The sequence below is a fragment of the Canis lupus genome, chromosome 6 (assembly GCF_003254725.2).
Source record: "Canis lupus dingo isolate Sandy chromosome 6, ASM325472v2, whole genome shotgun sequence".
NCBI classification, from domain to species: domain Eukaryota; kingdom Metazoa; phylum Chordata; class Mammalia; order Carnivora; family Canidae; genus Canis; species Canis lupus.
Window position 1 is genome coordinate 49,202,062 of NC_064248.1, and position 19,482 is coordinate 49,221,543.

Genomic DNA, 19,482 nt, shown 5'->3' on the forward strand with positions numbered 1-19,482 from the left:
TCTACCAGTGAGGTACACCCGGCACACTCACTAAGCGCTCGAAAAATGTTTGCTGAGAGACAGAGTGAACACAGCCCCACGTATTTCAACAAAACACATCACAAAATATGTTACAGTTTTGTTTTGATAGTGGGACTTTCTCCTAGGCTGTGGAAATTCTTCTATCCCATGGACTCTTTGTAGTCCCTACAAAGGGACCTCCCCTGCGGTTCTGAAGGAACCCCTGCCATTGCTTTTGAAGATGGTAAGAGCTGCAGCTGCTGAGGGGGGCCCTGGTCCCCCCTTCATGGACACTGCAGCATGCCTCTGCTCCGGGGTCACCCTACCCCATGTGCAGCTGTTGGGCCTAAAGAGCTGCTCTGAGAGTCACAGCATGAGCAGCAGCCCTAAGTGCACTGGAGTCATCCTGAGGGAATGTTCTACAAAGAACGCACCGGGGACACCTGGGTGGCTCAGCGGGTGAGCGTCTGCCTTTGGCTCAGGGTGTGATCCCAGGGTCCTGGGATCAAGTCCCACATCAGGCTCCCTGTGAAGAGCCCCTCCCTCTGCCTGTGTCTCTACCTCTGTGTCTCTCATGAATGAATGAATGAATAAATAAATAAATAAATAAATAAATAAATAAATAAATAAATAAAATATTTTATTTTTTTAATAAAATATTTTAAAAAAAGAATGCACCATTTATAAGTAAGCAGCATTCCACTCTGCTCTGGGATCCCCTGACACCAGGGCTCCTGGCCACCAAGACCAGAGGGTCCTGACAGAAGGAATCAGTAACTTTATTTCCTGATGCAGAGGACAAACATACTCCTTTCCTCGAAGAGCTGGAAGATCATATTCATCAGTGTCATATTTATTCATAAACCTCCTCAAAATGAGGATGCTGTCTGCTAAGGTAAGGACAGTCTTAAATCTCGGAGTCAAGTTGTTCCCTTTTCCAGCCCCAGTAATCCTAGGCAGAAGCTCTGGGGTTTGAGTTCCTTGAGCCATATGAACAAGTCACTTCGCTTCCAGGGCACGTTCCTCAGGCTTCTTTGGCACAAATTGCCACTGGTCTTAGCTATTTCCTGGGTGAAGAAAGCTGCATGGTGTCCCATACTTTGGGATTAATGAGGATCATTGGGCATGCTGAGAAAATGAAGCAGGCCCTGTGACCCCTCGGTGAGGGTTGCCCTTTCCAGTGATGGGGCGGGCAGGCAAGATTAGCCAAATGGCCCAGGATGCAATTTTCATTAGTGTCTGTATAACTCGCACTGATTTGGGGAGGAAGGAAAATAATAATGAGCTGCGATATCTCACAATGGAGCCTCACGGACACAAAAACGTTCTTCATCAAACCCCAACCTCTTTCATTTGTTTCTTTCCCTAATTCTCATCTCCCCAAGCTAGCTGGGAATATTCTCTGCCCTGGTTTCTGTCATTGGGTCCTTTGATCATCCATCACTCACTCAGCAAGTCTGCGTTAAGTCCCTGTCGTGTATCAGGCACTGGGAGTAAGTTCCAGAGCTCCTGTCTAGTAATTAAGCATCTGAGGTATAGAGTGGTAAGTATGATAAAAAGGCATCTACAAGGCATGGGGCCTCCTCGTAAGAGTTTCTGAGCAGATCGGTGCAGGAGGAGGAGCAGGTGGCCAGAGACAGAATTCCAGGGAAGGAAGGAATACTAGCCCCCGCCAAAGCTTACTGATGTGTGAGTCACTGGTGTGTTTACAGCGTGCCAGGCACTGTTCTATGTTCTTTACAGGCATTAACCTTTTCAATCCTCACAAAACCTGCATGGGATAATCTCCACTAGTAGTGGGCGCCTGGGTGGCTCAGTGGTTGAGCATCTGCCTTTGGCTCAGGTTGTGATCCCAGGGTCCTGGGATCAAGTCCTGCATCGAGCTCCCCACAGGGAGCCTGCTTCTCCCTCTGCCTGTGTCTCTGCCTCTCTCTGTGTGTCTCTCATGAATAGATAAATAAAATCTTGAAGAAAAAAAGAATCTCCACTAGTAGTTCTGCTGTGGCAACTGCTATACAGAAAGACAAGTAAGTTGGCCAAAAGTCACACAACTAGAGAGTGATGAGTCTACAATAAGAATCAGAGCCTGAGCTCTTCACCAGAAGGATAGTGTACAGAAAGATACATGCACAGTTCCAGAAATTAGAAAACACGGCCAGTCAGGGGAAATGGGAGTCAATGTGAGGGGACTCAGTGGTCACAAGGGAGCATCAGAAGCAAATGAGAGTGAAGAGATAATGGTCAGGTTAGAGAAGGTCTGTGTAGCCTGCTGAAGTTTGTATTTAATCCTCAGAGCAACTGGCACCATGGAAGTTTCTGTGCCCAAGGTCACATCTACATTTCAGGAAGATGACTGACAACAGAATAGAGAGTGGATTGCAGAGGATCCCGGGAGCAGGGGCCAGTTGAGACAGTAATGTCACTGTACAGGTGATAACGGGTAAGGGGCCCGGGCAATGGGGAGGGGAAGGGAGAGCCACAGGGGCTATTTCAATGCTAGAGTTTCTAGAAGTAGGAGGCAAGCTGTTTGGAGTGGAAGTTGATCCAGAAGGAAAGGAGAGAAGGATGATTTCTAGGTTCAGGCTTGTGTAGAAGCAATACCATTAACCAGAACAGGGAATGCAAGAGAAGTACTTGGTTCAAGAGAGAGACACTTTGTTCCGTTTGGGAATACTGCATCTAAGATGCCTGTTCCAGTCATTATTGCTATGTCACCAACCGTCTTAACACTTAATAGTTTAAAATAATAATTTATGATTGTTGCTCATGGTTCTATGAGTCAAGTGGGTTCAGCTGGGTAATTCTTGCTTGGAATCTCTCAGATAATTACTGTCAGATGTTGGCTGGGCTGCAACTTTCTGAAGGCTCAGTTGGGCTGGTTGTCCAAAATGGCTCACTTGCATGGGTGGCAGCTGATGAGGGCTTTTGGATAGGAGTTCAGCTGGGCTTTTCCACCTACACATGGCCTCTCTGTGTGACTTGAGCTTCTCACAGCAGGATCGCTGGGTTACAAGAGATAGAGTCCAAAGAGAAAGCATTTGTAGATGCTTAGGCAGAAGCTGTAAGACTTCTAATAACCTAGCCTTGGAAATCATTTAGTAGTTAGGGGTGGATCACAGGGTCAGACCAGATTCAGAGAGGGAACTTCCTCGGGCTTGAAGACTGAGAAACGTATCTAATTGGGGCCCATCTTTGGAGACTAACACAGAGCCTTTGGGACATGCAATTAGAGAAGTTTAATAGGCAATTAAGTTATGGGTCTCCAGTTCAGAAAGAAATCTGGGCTGGGGAATCTCGCTGAGAAGATAATCAGTATGTAGGCAGTGATGGAAGCCGTGGATGTAGATGAGGTCGCCCAGAAGCATACGCAGAGCACAACAAAAATAACTCCAGAGGAAGAACTTTGAAATGCCAAGATCTAAACAGTAAGCAATGGAACAACGAGCTCTTAACAGAGACCAAGAGCTACAGAAGAGAAAACCATGCAAGAATATGCTTATACAAGCCAAACGTAACATGTCAAGAGTGTCAGATGCTGCAGAGAGGCAAAGTCAGGTGGGACCTGCAAACTATTCTTACCAGCTTTGACAATTAGGTGTTCATGGGTGACTTTAGTAGGAAGAGTTTCAGGGAATGGGAAAAGCAAAGAGAAAAATAAAACAGACTGAAGTGAAACAGACGATGACTGGTAGCTAAGAGAACAGGCAAGAAGCTATCACAAGACATAATTGAAGGCGGGCTTGTATTTTAAGATGGTTAGCGCAAGGGCTCTGGGGTCGGGTTGCCTATTTGCATAGATTTGCATATTGGCTCTGCAGGCTGTGTGATATTGATTGCTCTCCTAACTTAACCTTTCCAACCGTCACTTTTCTCCAAGGAAAGTGACATTTAAGCTGGCACTTGAAGGATGAACAAGAATCAGCCAGGCAATGGGTTAGGAGAATAAAGTTTTTGGCTGGGGTAACAGCAAGGATGTGAATTTGGAGCACACTTGGCTTATGCAAGAAAAAGACTGGAGTGGGACAGGCTGGCAGGAGAGACAGGTGGATGATATGGTTCCTGGAGTAGCAGGAGACTGGGGGAGGAAGGAGACAGGAATCTGATCTTTCTGGTTGTTATAGATGGGGGGAGAGGGGCATGGATTTTATTTTATTTTTTTTCTAAGTGCAATGGGAAGTCACTGGGAAATTATAAACAAATAAATGACATGATTTGACACATTTTAAAAAGATCACTCTGAGGCACCTGGGTGGCTCAGTCAGTTAAGCATCTGACTTCAACTCTAGTCATGATCCCAGGGTCCTAGGATCAAGCCCCAAATCGGGCTTCCTGCTTAGCAGGAGAGCCTGCTTCTTCCGGCTTGGGCACTCTCTCTTTCACTCTCTTCTCAAATAAATAAATCGCTGTTTTTAAACATATTTTAAAAATAAACATACACCTACCCAGCAATTCTACTTCTAGGTATTCACTCAAAACAAAGGAAAACGTGTTCACAAAAAGACTCATGCAAGATTACTCATAGCCATTTCATTCATAGTAGCCAAAAACTGGAAAAAGTCCACATATCCATCAATTTGAAAATTATAAAGACACTGCAATATATTCACAAATGGACTATTACTCAACAATAAAACAATGAATTACTGACACAGCTAATGCATGTTACATGATTCCATTCCCATGACACTACAACAGGCAAAGCCCATCTATCATGGAAAAAACTTAGAACAGTGGTTTCTTCTGGGGTGGGAATGGGGGCAAGGATTGCCTGCGAAAGGTATTAGGGGACTTTCTGAAGGCATAGTTAGTGTTCTGTACTTGGTAAGAGTTAGGTTTAACAGTTGCCATAACTCAGCAAATGTAATTTAGGAGTTAAATTTTACATTAAAACAAGCACAAAACCATCCAGTTGTTGAACTCTCATTAGTTGTATTTATGCTGAAGGGTTTTTACAGGGAAGGGTACTAATATCCGCCATTTCTTTGAAATATACCCAAATTAAGGTGGATTCATGATGAATAGGGGGATAGATGGATGGACAGAAAGGTAGTAAGTATACGTGTTATGGGCTGAAGTGTGTCATCTCAAAATTCGTATGTTGAAGTACTAAGCCCCAGTACTTGGGATGGAATGCTATTTGGTGATAGGAGCTTTAAGAGGTGATTAAGGGAATATAAGGTCATTTGGGTGGGTCCTAATCCAGTGAGTGGTGTCCTCACAGGAAAAAGAGGTGAGGATACAGATAACACAGACTGAGGAACAACCATGTGAGGACCCACAGAGAAAATGACCACCTGCAAGACAAGGACAGAGGTATCAGAAGAAACCAAACTGGGTGACATCTTGGTCTTCAGTCTCCAAAACTGTGAGAAAATAAATTTTTGTTATTTGAGCCAGCCACTCTGTGGTATTTTGTTATGGCAGCCCTAGCATACTAATACGTATGAGTAAAATGTTAATGGTAGAAATTAGGTAACAGGTATGAATATTCATTCACTACCAGATTATTTCAACTTTGCTGTATATTTCAAAGTTTTCATAGTAAAACACTGGGGAGGGAATCGCCTGATCTCTATGTTTAATGGATTTAAGGAACAACTGTGAAAATTGGGAGGAGGGGATCACAGTGACCAAAGTGAAGAGTGGCGGGAGCTCGTTCTAGGATGGTGAGAGTGGGTTTGGAGAGAAATGGGCAGATTCTACATTTATGTTAGAGATAGAAGTAACAGGACTGCCTGAGAGATTGGATACAGAATACAAGTGAAATGACAAAAATCAAAGATGACTGCTAATGTATTTCCACAACTGGGTGGCCAGTGGTATTTACTAAGATGGAAAATATAAGAGTCACTGGAGCAAATCCTAAGTCTTGTTTGGTCCTGCTAAGTTTGAAATGCCCTCGGGATATCCAACTGGCATCGTCAAGGAGTAAGTTAAATATAAAACGCAGAGCTTAGATGATGCAAAACATTCGAACAGCTTAGCACCATGCCTGATACATAGTAAACATCATAAATGTGTAGTATTACTTCAAATTATTTTCATAATTATAGGAGACGTGAATAAAGGTAGATCTATTAACACTGAATATCGGCTTATTGGTAAATCCTGCCTGAGAAAGGAGATAAGATGAAAAATACATAGTTAAATCTGAGAGCCTATTTGAAACGGCTAATAAAAAGCATTTGAACGTGAACCTGCACCGAATGACATCGGGCTGAGTGAGCTCAGGCTGGCCTGCTATCCACCCCTCAGGCTCAGGCAACGTCACTTCCAAATCAGAGAAACGAGAATTTATTCTCCATTAAATAACTCATCCTAATGTTTAATAACTACTACAGTCACTTGTGATTTTTTTGCAATTTGAATTTGTCTAAATATAGCGAGAGCTCAAATTATTGGCCCCAGAATGCTGCTTCTTAAAGTCCTAATATATGATATGATTTTGTTTCTGTTTATCTGCTAGGTCAGAGTCCCTGGATGGATTTGCAATGCAATATCCTTGCATGCAAAAATTTAATACGTTTTAGACATCTTTGTTAGAATCTTACATTCTTCATCAGATACGGCGCACAGATAGCACCCCTAGATTAACCATGTAGGCAGGAAAATTGGGGGGGAAATGAAAACCTGTCATCCATGTCATTATTTCGGCATTAAGCCTTTAGGGAGTAGGAGAAGTGTCACTCAGAGCATCTCTGCAATTGCCTGAGCTGCATCAGTGTCACCAGCTGCCTGACACAATCATGTCGAGCTTGCTGAAACTCTCCTGTTTTCTCCCCCACCTATGCATCCCCACCCTCTTCTCAGTGGAAACAGGACCAGTATTTGTTCATACTGAATGGAAAATAGTAGCACACACAGCCTTGATGTGGCTTCTCTTTTTAAAAGAACAGCCACCAGCTCACTTGAGTGCTTGACAACCTGCTAGGCACAGTGCTCATTTCATTCACCCTTCGTAGCAAAGGTCCTACGAGGTGGTGTCTATTGTTACCGCGTTTCACAGATGAGGGAGCTTATGCTCCAGGAGGTTAAGCAATCTCCCCAACTCGCAAGTAAGAGAATCGGAGTTCAAAATGAAGTCAGGCAATCAACAGAGAAAGATCTCCTACCTGCTGTATCCTCAGCATCACTGATGAGCATGACATCAGGAGGCCAGGGGCTTAGGGTTGGTTCATCCCCTGACTCTTCTGCAGCCATGAAGCTGCCAGCTTTCTGCTCTGCCTCTGCGGGAACAGCTGAATGTGCAGCTCCTACTCTGTATGAAGGTGAAGCTTCCCTGGCAGGCCATCCACCCCCCCCCCCACCCTACACAGGCCCCCAGGCCCTCTTATCTCCTACCCCATGCCTATAGTGTTTTTTCCAGGGCATAAACCTTCACATTTCCCAATGAAGATGAAGCCAAATGCAAATATCCCTTCGGAAAGTAGAGGTGGCTTAAACTCCCACTACACGAGACGTGACCTGTGTTCAGATCCATCTGGATTGAGGTTTAGCTACTAAAGATTGGGCGGAAAAGGAGAAAGGGCAGCTAGCTATAAAAGGACATAGAAAGACCAGGAAACTATTCAGAAACAAGTAGGTAGGCTCAAACTTCACCTACCAGGCTGCTGATTGCCAATCAGCGCATCCCAAAAAGAATTCAAGGGTAACGTCCACTTGCCCCCATCTACTCTTTCCACTTCGGAGCCCATACAGCCAGTGTACAGGACTTCACAGGGACCACAACCAAGCTCCCACCCTGCCTCTTGTCCCTCTTGCTGCAGTGTGTAGGCATTTATATTTAAAAAGCTGGTTATAAAAATAAATAAATAAATAAATAAATAAATAAATAAATAAATAAAATAAAAAGCTGGTTATTTGGAGAAATGAGTTCCTTTCTCTACACAAATCTGCAGCTGGTATAAATCAGTGCTTCATAGGGCTTTCGCCCCCTGCTGCTCTGCTGTGCGCTAGAGAATGGTGATCACAGGTGGGCTACTCTGCACCACTAGCCTCATCCAGGCCGTGTCTAAGGGGTCTCACCAGGGCATAAGCTGTTTATTCCCCCAGAGGCTTCAGGGATGGTCTGGGAGAAAAATGGTAAAGAGATTTGCCCGGAGTGCTGGCGGTAATTCTATTATTTAAGTCACAAAGCCAAGTTAATTCCAATGAAATATTTATGAGGTTTATTTACTATCTATCTTGCACATTAGACTAGGGCTGGATTAAGAAGCAACCCAGCGAAAGGAGAGAAAATGAGTGGGAAATATCAGAGAGGGAGACAGAACATGAGAGACTCCTAACTCTGGGAAACGAGCAAGGGGTGGTGGAAAGGGAGGTGAGCGGGGGGTTGGGGTAACTGGGTGACGGGCACTGAGGGGGGCACTTGATGGGATGAGCACTGGGTGTTATGTTGTATGTTGGCAAATTGAACACCAATAAAAAGAAATTAAAAACAAAACAAAACAAAACCAAAAGAAAAAAGAAGCAACCCAGCCAGCCAACTGTCCCAAACACCAATCTGAAAGGGGAGCCAAAACCACTTACTAGCCAGGATGTAATAGGGAGGAAGTATGTATTGGCCTCATCAGTCTCAGAGCACTAAATAGGAAGGGAAGAAACACTAAGTGCCTCCCTGCAAGAAGGAAAATATCAAAGGGACAAGTTAAACTTCCTTGTAAGGAGCTGGAAGGAATTAGCCTCGGGGCTTTGTCTTTGCTGCATGAGATTTACAAATTTGGGGACAGCTAAATGGCTCAGGACTAGAGAAAAGAGGCAGACCGCTCCCACTAAAAGGCACTCCAGTCCCTCTCCCTCAGTCCAAGGGATGCAAAATGATTCCCCTGCCCAGTCTTTCTCTAGGTGGGGCAGCCACTGTATACAGCCTCCCAGGTGGTGCACAACTGTTTGGGCTGCACCCAGAGAGCCCAAGATGTGTAGGTTGGCCTACTGAATGAGTAAGTAACATACGGTTGGAGAAAGATTTACTTTTTTTCCCCCACATCCATGTCATTGCCTTTAGTCTCCTGCTGTCCTAAGTTGTCTTGAGCAGGGCAGGAGGGCTCTTTCTTCTGCTTCTAACCTTCCAGTCCTAATTCATTCTCCTTCTTTGGCATGAGTCAGCCTCTAGAACAAGACCAGATCATGCCACTTCCATTCTTAAAAGCCTCCCATGGCCTCGCACTGCCATTATAAAGGACAAACTTCTTAGCGTGGAAATAAGACCCTCCGTGATTAGCCCCAAACTGACTTGTCCAGAATCATCTCTCACTACTCCCCATGTTTTTGCTCTGTGCTCCAGCCCTGCCCAGTGTCAAATTTACCACAGGCTTTCTCACTTGAGGCCACTGCCCATTCTATATCCTCTACCAGGGATAACCTTTTTTCCCTTTTTCAATAGTGTCATGGGTTTTCTACATTGAATATATCTTTAAAAACAAATATTTTGTCAAATCTTGTATTTTTTAAAAGATTTTATACATTTATTTGAGAGAGGGAGGGGGACAAACAGGGAGAGAGAGGGAGAGAATCTCAATCAGACTCCATACTGAGCATGGAGACCCACCAGGGGCTTGATCCCACGACCCTGAGATCATCACCTGAGCTGAAACCAAGAGTCGGAGCTCAACCAAATAAGCCACCCAGGCACCCCTGTCAAATTATATTTTTTAATAATTTTTTAATTTTAGAATAGTTCTAGATTTATAGAAAGGCTGCAAAGATAGTACAGAGAGCTCCCATAGATCACACACCTAGTTTCTCCTATTGTTAACATCTCGAATCAGCAATGATGCATTTGCCATAACTAATCAACCAATATTGATACCTTATTATTAACTGAAGTCCACACTTAACTCAGCGTATGAGCTAGAGTTCATACTTTATTTCCTTAGTTCTTATTTGATTTTTCTGTGGCAGGATCCTATCAGGATATCACTTTACATTTAATTTTGATGTCTCCTGAGGCTTCTCTTGATTATGGCAGTTTCATAAACTTCCCTTGCTTTTTGATGGCTCTATTTTGAGGTCTACTGGCCAGATATTTTGTAGGATGCCCACCTACTAGAATTCTGGTGGTTTTTTTCATGATTACACTGGGGTTATAGGCTCTGGGGAGGAAGACCACAAAGTGCCATTCTCATCACATGATATCAAGGATAAATGCTATCAACATGTCTTATCGCTATTAATGTCAACACTGCTCACCTGGCTGGGGTACTGTTTCCCAGGTGCCTTCTTCCCAGGTGTGGGTTACTCCCCACACCCTCTTTCTTCAGAAGGAAGTCACTGATGCAGCTCATACTTCAGAACTGGGAAGTCATGCTCCATTTCCCTGAGGAGGGAGCATCTACACAAATTATCAAACCAGATTTCTAAAAACATTTTGTTCTCTTGAATGTCTATTTTTACCCACAAGCTTCTAGTAACCAGTGTGGCTTATTCTGAATGGATTGTTTTGACTTTGGGTAGGCACAGAATTAGGGTAAAAGGTAGATATGTGGCTCAGTTTTCTAATTTCCTTTTAAGGCCTAGCTGCTAAACCAAAATTACTTGTTACGTCTTAAATGTATAATTTATAGTCTTTATTTAAACTTTACAAATAATAGAGAATGCCATTTATTCTTTGGGAAGAGGATAAATAGAAGACTTGAAATGTTAATAATTCAGATTAGCAGAAAGTGAAAATTATTAAGCCGCTAGACAGCTATTGTTTTATATATACCTGCCTAGAAAGAAATGGCAGAGGAATTCTGATCTGTAAAGGAAAAAAGAAATCATTTATTCTTAAAGTTGCACAAGTGCTTTCTGACCATCTGAGGACAATTCAGTGACCTTCAAGAGTCTGTCCTTACGCTCTTCCAGGCTCCACACCACTGTGTTAGTACTCGAGTGCCGTGATGCAGAACACAGGGAGGTGACTTTCCTTCATGGTTCCAGCACCATACGTTCTCCGGTTAATATACTTCCCCAAAATAAAGAATCCGCCACTTCCTATTATCAGATTCAGACCGATTGTCTTCTTTTTGAAATGGCAAGTAAATATCTCTTGGTAAAGCATACTGTGTTTGTAAAGCTTTTCTGTTTAAAAGGCAGAAAAACCCACCACCAAAAAAGAAATATCTTATTTTAGCTCTCCATAAAAATCAGCTTGAAAAAAGGCAGCATAGTGCTCCCTGCTAGCAACTAGCTCATCAATACCTGTTTCACTGAATTCCAATTATCTTTTTTCCCAAGCCAATTTATGTGTGGATAAAACCTAGATCTAGATCCTTTAAGATTTACGGTAAAGTTCTTATCCTTAAGTATTCCCAATAAGTAAACAGTTAAGACATGGTCCAAATGGCCTGAATTTGATCCCTGGAATCCCCCTAAAAGTGTTTTCCCTGGGGCAGAATTTCCCTGAGGAAAAAAAAAAAAAAGAACAAAAGAAATCAGACTTTATTTTGGAATATCTGCTTTGGTAAGGGAAGGGAGCTATTAATCACAGAAATGTGTCTTAAAGTTGAACTTTCTAAAGCAACATTGCATAGTACTTAGTAAAGGTAAAAATTTTAGTAAAGGTAAAATTTATTGAAATTAATAAGAAAGCAAGCAAGCCATGGGCAAAAGAATGAGTGATTCAGGACTTCCACATTAGTCATTTTATCTGAAGTGATCAACTATATGAGGCCTATCATGTCCACCCAATTTTTTCCCTGTATTCTGAATAGGTGACACTGGAGAATGTCTCAGGAGACACAACATGGAAGCCAACATTAGACTTAGGCAAGTGACTCTTCCAGCTGGAAAGCTACACACATCCATATATATGTTGCTATGAAGTGAGATCCACTACGTTTACCAACCACTACACTTACCAAAGAGTGTACAAAGTAATGGACACCTGGGTGGCTCAGTGGTTGAGCATCTGCCCTGGGCTCAGGGTGTGATCCCGGGATTGAGTTCCCCATCGGGCTCCCTGTGAGGAGCCTGCTTCTCTCTCTGCCTCTCCCTCTGTGTCTCTCATGAATAAATAAATAAAATCTTTTCTTTAAAAAAAAAGAGTGTACAAAGTAGGATCTAATTTTTGGCAAAATACAGATCTCTAATATGAATGTCCATATATGCAAAAAGGAAGTCTAAAAAGATATATGTACTAAAATGCTAACAGTGCTGAGTCATGAGAATATGAGTGATCTTTATTTTTCTCTTGTACTTCGTTATACTTTCTGATTGTTTCTAATAGTACTTTCTAGAAATTTAAATATATATATACATAAATATACTTTATCTCTTTCCTGCCAGAACTTTCTTTCTTTTCCTCAGTCAGATTTCTCTTAACACTCTGCAAGTGCAAAACTTACACTCATACCCTTCACTATTTGCAACTAACTGGGAGGAATTCAGACTTTCTGAAAAAAAAAAATGTATTGACAGTATGGTATTTGATGATGACTTGGATCAATTGAAGGCTACATAGAAAAAAACTAAAATTCCATATTTTTTCCTAGAAGAATTTTTAAAGCCTTTTAAAGGCTCATAAACAATCTGACAACATATATCCAATTTTTGTATGTACAGCATCTGTTATCCTTGGTAGTCATAAACATAACTTGACTTTTTTCCAAGAGGAAGAGAAGTATGCAGTTTCTCTGGCTAATTCACATACCTAAAAGCCTCAAAATCTCCCAGAACTGATAAAGTCTTTCAGAGTCCCTTTGGTAGGAATGAGGTTAAGTTTATGCATTAAACAGGACCAAGTTTTCATAGTCAAATGAATTTCCAATAGTTTGTGTGCAGTTTTTTAAAGTGCAAAATAGGAAGGTTTCTGGAAGCAAAACTCACGTACATTCGCTTTGATAGTGCATGAGCCTCAAGAAGGATACTGCAGCCACAACAGAGGAATATACTTTTCATGTGTCCTTGACCACTTCTTCTCTAGGCAAGGGCGCTTCTCTGGGGAAGGCGCCCAGCTGCAGGAGGGATGGGCGTACACAGAGCTGTGGGGGAGGAATGAGACAAGCACATAACCAACCAGAGTTAATTGAGCAATGTTCCAGACACTCTGAAACATTCACTGAATGCAGAAAATCATAATATAGGGATTGAAAATTCAGGTCCTAGGATAGTGTTTAAACTTTTAAGGCATACCAGAATCACCTGAAGAGATTGTCAAAATAGGTTCTTGGGCCTCACATCTAAAGGTTCAGGTTCATTCGGTCTGGAGTATGCCCAAAAACTTGCATTTTTTACAAGTTCCCAGATATTGTTGATACCACTGGTCTACAGATCACATTTTGAGGATAAATAGACTCTATCTGGCCTTAGATGCTCACCACTCACTGGCTACATGATGTTAAAAAAGTGAATGACCCCATCCCTCCCTAGCTCAGTCAACCCCTCTGTAAAATGAGGTAATAATAGCTCCTGCCTCCTAGTGCTATCGTGAGGATTACATGAAAGGAGCCATATAAGGCTTTTGGAAAACACTCAATAAATGTCAGCTATTATTATTAATATTGATATCATTTTGATATTGTATTGACTCTTCCTGATTTTGGTAGAGGAAAGTGAAGCCCCAGAGACTGAGTGACTGTCACATGGTCCCAAAGCTAATGAGCATGTGAACCTTGGCCTTCTAGACAGTCTCAAGACACCAGACAGAGAGTGCACCCTGGGACATCTCGTGGAGACGGAACATTGTCAGCTGGTCTCAAACCCATGGTCTTTATATAGGAGATAAATACTGAAACAAGCCTCCAAAGGATGCAAGCATCTAACAAAGCTGACAGACAACAGCCATGTGCTGCTTCTGCCAAATTGAAAGAGAACATACTATCCTGGGTTAACAATGGGAAACCAAGGTCATGCTGAAGAAGGAAGCTAATAAGTGAGATGTCAATATTCCTCCTCTTTCTGGAGAAAACGAGGCAGCTGGTTGACCTGAAACATATCCCTTGGGGACACCTGGGTGGGTCAGTCATTGAGCATCTACCTTTGGCTCAGATTGTGATCCTGAGGTAGCTGGAATCAGGTCCCGTATCAGGCTCCCCACCGGGACCCTGCTTCTCCCTCTGCCTGTGTCTCTGCCTCTCTTTCTCTCTGTGTCTCTCATGAATAAATAAATAAATAAAATCTTAAAAAAAAAATACAACCCTTGACCCCAGGAACATCAGGGCAATGATTCACAGTCACAATCTAAACTTCCAACAGGACACTTGGTATAACAGAAAGTTACCCCCAGACAGTTGCTTACCTTTGGCCTGCTGAAAAGGAATTCTTTAACTATGACTTTAATAAAATGCACAATGATGCATTTTTTAGAAGAACAGAACACACATACACACACACACACACACGCAAAGAACAGAACAAACATCCTTTCCCAGCCAATACAATGTAATGTGCTTTTCAATAAAGCTGCTGAGAAAAGCAGTAAATCCCAACCTTGCCATATTAATATGTCTGACCTAGAAATCAAGAAATAAGATGCTCTTCTCAAATCTCTGATCAGCTTTCTGCTTTGGGAAATTGGAACAGTAAGGAGAAACAGAGATCCCTGGAACATTATCTTCAAAGAAGAACTGAAAGGAATACTTCAGATTAAGAATAACTTCACAATATTTCAGAAGATTCCAGCAATCCTTACATGATATCTGAAAACGGCTTTGAATTTTCTTTTTAAAGATATTTTATTTATTTATTCATGAGAGACAGAGAGAGAAGCAGAGACACAGGCAGAGGGAGAAGCAGGCTCCATGCAGGGAGCCTGACATGGGACTCGATCCTGGGACTCCAGGATCATGCCCTGGACCAAAAGCAGGCACTAAACCGCTGAGCCACCCAGGGATCCCCCAGCTTTGAATTCTTTTTTTAAACTTTCATTATTTATTTACGATAGTCACAGAGAGAGAGAGAGAGAGAGAGAGAGAGAGAGAGAGAGATTGAGAGGCAGAGACATAGGCAGAGGGAGAAGCAGGCTCCATGCACCAGGAGCCCGACGTGGGACTCGATCCCAGGTCTCCAAGATCGCACCCTGAGCCAAAGGCAGGCGCCAAACCCCTGCGCCACCCAGGGATCCCCCAGCTTTGAATTTTTAATGAATCATCGCTTCTCAGCCTTTTGGCTAAGATCAAGTGTGAATTTTTAATGAATTGATAATTTACTTAACACAACAATGATGATGACTAATTTGATTAATGTATGTAAAGAGCCTAATAGGACCCTAGCACAGAGTAAATGCTCTGCAAGTGTCTGCTACTACGATGATGAGCTATGATGATGGGGGGCTGAGGTAGAGCCACAGTGTTTACAGGCTGGGTCGGATCTCTGTGACTTTCATGATTACATGAAGTAGATATTTGCTCCCTCAGTAGGATTCAATAGAGTGTAACTGAGGGAAAGAGAAATATTTTAACAATAAAAGCTAGTAAAATGAGGAAACAAGTCATTTTACAAACAGCTGAATTTGAGTTTGGTTCGTTTTTTAAAAATCAAATTGGTTTACATACTCTGTGAAGAAATATTTAGGACTTTGCAAAACCACAACTAGTCAATTTTAACCTAAATTAAACAGAGTATGCACACAGACACATGATGGGGAACATGCTGTGTCTTTTATTCTGACTTTCCAGTCACAGTCGGGTTCTTAAAAACCTGGTATCTCAATTTTTCTCCTTTCCCCTTTATTCTCTTTCACTATTTTTTATATTCCCCAAATGAATGAGACCATATAATGTTTGTCCTTCTCCGATTGAGTGGGAAATATCAGAAAGGGAGACAGAACATGAGAGACTCCTAACTCTGGAAAATGAACAAGGGATGGTAGAAGGGGAGGTGGGCAGGGGGTGGGGGTGACTGGGTGGCGGGCACTGAGGGGGGCACTTGATGGGATGAGCACTGGGTGTTATTCTATATGTTGGCAAATTGAACACCAATAAAATATAAAAATAAATAAATAAATAAAAAATAAAACTACACCTGGATGAACACATTAAAAAAAAACAAAAAAACCCTGGTATCTCACAGGATATTTGCCTACCATGTTTATTTCACTAACTGTAATTTTTTAATTTAAATTCAATTACCCAACATATAGTACATCAGTAGTTTCAGATGGACTTTTCAATAATTCATCAGTTGTGTGTAACACCCAGTGCTTATCCCATCACATGCCCCCTTAATGCCCGTCACCCAGTTACCCCTCCCCTCACCCACTTCCCCTCCAGCAACCCTCAGTTTGTTTCCCAGAGTTAAGAGTTTCTCATAGTTTGTCTCTGATTTTTCCCATTCAGTTTTCCCTCCCTTCCCTAATGGTGCTCCGCACTATTTCTTATATTCCACATATGAGTGAAACCATGTAATGATTGTCTTTCTCCAATTGACTTATTACACTAACTGTAATTCCTTTTAAAGATTTTATTTATTTATTCATGAGAGACACAGAGAGAGAGGCAGAGACATAGGCCGAGGGAGAAGCAGGCTCCCTGCGGGGAACCAGATGCGGGACTCAAGCTCAGAGCCTGGGGATTATGACCGGAGCCAAAGGCAGACGCTCAACCACTGAACCACCCAAGCGCCCCCTATCTTTAATTTTTTAGTGGTTTCTGACATTCCACTGAGTTCTGAATGGCCCTTTTTATCATTATTTTTGAACAGGACAGTCCCACCTACTCCTAGTACTAGGGCCCAAATGCATGTGTTTTAATACAACTTTGGAAATACAACCTATGCAATTATTTATGAGGGTGGTAAAACTATGATTCAGGGCAAGTCAAAAAGTATGCTGATTGCAATCATTTTTTTCACCTCCTTTAAGAAGAGAGTTTTGGTTCATTAACAGGGATTTAATTCCAGCTGTGTAAAAAAATACACCAGTATGTGACCAGCAAGGCAAAGAAAACAGAACATGGTTTTCCCAGTCAATCCTGTACCTTTCAGAGTCTCTACCCCTCACAGGCTCTCCTCTCTTGTCCTGTCTGGTTCCTACCTCAGTCCATGAGCACCCCCAGACTCTGGGCTCTATCTGTTACAAACCTATCCTGCCCTGTGAACTAGGATGGCATCCCATCTCCTGAGCTCCCCCACTTTCTGCTGCACTTCAAATCTTAGCTGAAAGTTAGTTGAATGCCCAGCCTCTCCACGTTGTATGGTCTTGGGGAGTTCCTATCTCACCCCAGCTTGCTCCTACTGACCCCAAACAAACTCCTCTGTGGCCAATAGTCCATGCGGTGCCTTGAGTTTCTGCAAGAGGTGACTCTAAAATCGATGCGTTCGGAAGGAATATGCTTAAATGTTCTGTTCAAACTTACTAACTTAGGCAACATGCATAATTTCATACAATAATAAGTGGAAGTCAAGTGAAAAATGGGGACGGGGGTCAAAGTCCTTGCAAAGGAAGTTCACTTTAGATAAACTTGCTTTATGTTCTGCACTGTATCCTTTGATAGCACATTTGTGTCCTAGACCAATGTGTTCTATTCGTGGAGGATGTCTAGACACCTTTCTAGTTTCACTCCGCCGCAAAGGCAAGCACCTTATTTTTTGCAGCCGGCTGACTGGCTACATCATCTATAAAGGGTTATTAAATTAATCTAGCTCATAGTGCTCCTTTCTCCAGAAAGGAAAACTTTGAGGAAATTAAAGCAGCAGCAGGTTATGCAGGCAAACACTCATTTAGCTGTCATTAGCCCTCGGTGAGGGATTCTAATTCGGCCATTAATGGCAAAAGAAGGCAGCTTTATTCCTCATCTTCGTCCGTTGAATTCTAAGGAACAAACAGGACATTTGTTTTCTCTTTAAAGCTTAGAAAGAGATAGTGGTATCTAGCTTTGATCACTTCCATGCTTTACTTGCAGGATATAATAAAGAATTTCTCAAATAGCAAAATACAGTGTGAGCTCCATCTGCAAAAAGAATTATGTCCCGCAGAGCAGAATTCAGGCATATCAGCTAGCTAATTCTGAGCCAAATAACAGTGATTCGTTACATAAAAAAAAAAAAAATTAACAAAAGAACAATTTTTCTTTCTCTATAAGGCTTCCAGGCCATCTATCTCAAAGCTCCACTAAATAGTTTTGCGTTCATCAGAACTTATTTAAAACTAAGGGTGCCCTCGGCTCTGAGAGATCAGTGGCTGGGCAGTAATCTAGTGCCACCTAGCTTCCCTCCTGGGGGATATTTGTCCATCACTGGACGTTGTCAAATGAAGAAATTAGGCTGGGTTCAACAATGGGCAAAGGCTTGATGAAACAGAAGCAAACAAAGAGAAAATGCCTCCGTTCATTTTCATGCAGACAACTGAACACGAGAGGTGGAATCTGGAGCTCCTGGGCAATCGCGGCCCACCACCCTAGCCAGCCTTTCCCCACCTCATCGCCTGCGACTCTGCAGGAAGAGAACGCGGTTTGTAACACTCGGGTGCTTGTGGTGGGGTCTACCCACATCGTGCATTTCTCCTGATGGCCTCAACACAGCCTCCAGTATTCCCATCTCGGTCACAGATGCTCTTCCCAGCCTAAAGACTCCCTCCACCCCCATGTTCCCCCACTCAGATCCTTCCAAATTCCAGCCCCACTTCCCATGGCAGCCTTCCCTGACCACACCAAACTCCACCAAGGGCCTCATCTCTGAGTTACATTGTGTTCGCAGTTCTTCATGGTGGTTTTCCTTACTCTGCATGTGCCCGCCTGCCTGCTCCATCCAGTCCTGGGCCTGGGGGCTCCTACTGGTCCTTCCATCCTTCCATCCTTCCAGGCTCAGCAGATCCCCACCCACACTCCCTCCTCCTATAAGACAAAAGGATGCATTGCCTCCTAGTGTGGATACCTCTAGGAGACAACTCATTCTTTCTCACCATATTAGACTCTAAGCAGGGGCTGTGTTTTTAGCCTTCCACTTTGCTCATCAGTAAGTTGTTGTTGAGTAAATGGTTGAAAGAATGAAACAAAAAAAAAAAAAAGAAAGAATGAAACATAGCCTTTGAATTATTTAACATTTCTTAGTGTTTCTCCAGCTAGTCTGTTTCTTGCAAACAGATTGTATCTTTTAATCCTCCCATTGCCGTAATCTTAAACACAGGGACTGATCCCAGCTTAATTCCTTCTGAACTTATTTTAAAAAACAAAAACAAGGACACCTGGGCAGCTCAGTGGTTGAGCATCTGCCTTTGGCTCAGGGCGTGACCCTGGAGTCCTGGGATCGAGTCCCACATTGGGCTCCCTGCAGGGAGCCTGCTTCTCCCTCTGCCTGTGTCTCTGCCTCTCCCTCTTTCTTTCTGTGTCTCTCATGAATAAATAAATAAAATCTTAAAAATAAATAAATAAATAAATAAATAATAAAAGACAAAGCAAATAAAACAAAAGCCCTACATTTCCCTAGAGGATTTACTCTCCACTCTAAAATAAGCAGTCTCATTTCTCCTCCCCTTCACACTCTCACTCTCATTTCCAACTGAAGGCTTTGCTTCTTATTTCACTGAAAAATAGATAGAATCTGGGTCCTGGCTGTTAAGTTGACCAG

The 19,482-nt window shown here is 42.6% G+C and overlaps 1 protein-coding gene across 2 annotated transcripts in view; it reads right to left on the minus strand.

The window, feature by feature from the left end:
* CDC14A (cell division cycle 14A) overlaps positions 1-19,482 on the minus strand; it is a 292,712-nt gene that overhangs the window by 29,989 nt on the left and 243,241 nt on the right. Inside the window, exons 16-17 of one of the 2 annotated variants that reach the window (XR_007411414.1) lie at positions 12,812-12,962; positions 10,189-10,315 (exon numbers count right to left, since the gene is read on the minus strand). The gene's annotated coding sequence lies outside the window, so the exon portion shown is untranslated. The remainder of the gene's footprint in view (positions 1-10,188; positions 10,316-12,811; positions 12,963-19,482) is intronic. The other variant, XR_007411413.1, reaches the window with a different exon arrangement.